The sequence below is a fragment of the Oryzias latipes genome, chromosome 20, assembly GCF_002234675.1.
Source record: "Oryzias latipes chromosome 20, ASM223467v1".
In the NCBI taxonomy this organism is placed as follows: domain Eukaryota; kingdom Metazoa; phylum Chordata; class Actinopteri; order Beloniformes; family Adrianichthyidae; genus Oryzias; species Oryzias latipes.
Genome location: NC_019878.2, coordinates 9,869,162 through 9,871,319, shown reverse-complemented (window position 1 = coordinate 9,871,319; position 2,158 = coordinate 9,869,162).

The window sequence follows — 2,158 nt, the reverse complement described above, 5'->3', positions numbered from 1 at the left end:
GATGGTGGAGCTTGTTTGAATACAGAGAGGAATTAATCAAAGTTGCGACAAAGTTGTGGTGACGGGACAGAGTTGCAGTGTCAAGAAAAAGGTACAGGATCTGTTTCGATCGCATCTTCGCAAAATCTTGAAGGTGCCATCTATCCTTAGAAGTGACTTTCCAGGGTTATCACAACCCTCACCCATGATGTTGTTGTAATATTGTTTCACCTTAAAATTTGTCAGAAACTCAACTTAGCAAATGTTTTCATCCTTTTTAAGTTGTCTATCCAAAGATCGTGATACTCCTTGCTGTGCCGCAAGGTGAATCGCAGAGTGATTTCTTCTGAGAACACATTGTGCATGTATGTTCAACATGTGAAAAGTTTGCTTCTTCAACTTCAGTCATATGGTTCCTGTTACGGCCCATTTGATGTCTAGGGGTACCCAGGAGCATAACATAAAAGTAAAAATTTGCCTTTACTGTAACAAAAGTACCAAAGGTTGTCTCCATCCAAAATATACCATATGTTTTTACAATTAAGAAATAACAAACAACAATAACTTAAAAGAGAAGCAAAAAGGCTTCAGGGTGAACCAAGGCCAAAATAACAAACAAAACCCCACCTAACTGGAATATGTAATCTTACCTGTCAATTAAAGAAAAGGGAAATCAATGACAAAACACTAACCAACCTAGGCTAACAAAAACAGGAGAAAACAAGTAATAAATAAAATGGTAGTTCACCCTTGCAGCTTCACTTAAACAAAACTACACTAAACAAAAGACAACACAGAGTGGGTCTGGGGCCTGTTTCAGAAAGGACGTTCAACCAACTCTGAGGTTAAACTTGAACTCTGAGTTGGTCAATTGAGAGATTAACAACTCTGAGTTTTCTGTTTCAGAGAAGCTGATCGGAGTTAGGTCAATCAATTCTGAGTGGACTGATTCGGAGGTAAGCGTCCGCACCGCGACTATAAGAAGCCATTATCAATGGAGCGCAGATATGACGAGTCACCATGGCAACCGTGGAAAAAAAGAGGTCTGCGTATTTTTCGCCAGCTGAACTTGACGTGCTGCTGCAGAGTTACAGTGAATATGAGCACATATTCCGGAAGACAAGCAACACCGCTGCATCTGCAAAACAGAGACAGTTAGCGTGGGAAAACATAGCTGCTCAAGTTAATGCGCAAGTTTGCATTTAAATCATTGTTATGAAATATTGGCTGTAATAACTTTTTAAATAGCGTAAGGTGTGAAATAAAAAATGGCGATATTTAGGTCTACTTTTGAAGTGTCATTCCTGGTAAATGCATGAAATGCTGCATAGTGTACAGAACCAATCTGGGGGAAAAATGCATTTAACGTCGCTAATGTTTAGAGGACTTTTTTGTTAACCTTCCCCTCTTGCAAACGTTGGTCAGTTTAATATTAATACATTCAATTGTGTTTTTAAAAGTGAGCTTATGTCTACCCTTGTATTGATCAAGTGGTATAGGTTTATATGGGATTAAGAAAGTAAGCAGTACTAGCAAATTGTGTTTCCAAAAACTAATTGTTACATTAATCTAATCCAATGTCCCTGATTTCATTTTCATGTAGATGCAATCCTGCAGGAATTAAAAGAACATGGCAGCAGCTAAAAATGAAGTATAAAAACATAATTCAATCAGGTATAATTTGAGCATGTCATGGATGTAGGCTTTGTTGACAATATTTGACATATGAAACATCTACATAGCAATACATATCTAATGTTGTTTTCATTGTATATATGTAATTGACTGCAACGAAAAATGGTAACGCTCAAACAAAAACGTATGGGGAAATGACAAAAAAACGAGTCTAGGTCTCAAAATCCTCGCACGACGTAAATGTAATTCTCTACGAATTAATGCAGCATCCTCGTCTATTGGGTCCTCCAAAAAAGGACAAGCCATTCTTGTCACTTAGACCCTCTGTGTGACGGAAATGTGGGCAATGAAGGTTAAAGCGACAAATACCGCTTCGTCTTTAAAAAGGGGAGGGGACCGGCAGAAACCTTGAGTTTAGAGAATAAAACCTGCTCCCGACCAGGTTAGGTTCACAGCGTAAGTAACCATGGACACTGACTCCGAGTATAAGTTACCTCTCTTTCAGAAACGGGTTTGACTTACTCTGCTTTCTCTGGTTTAACAA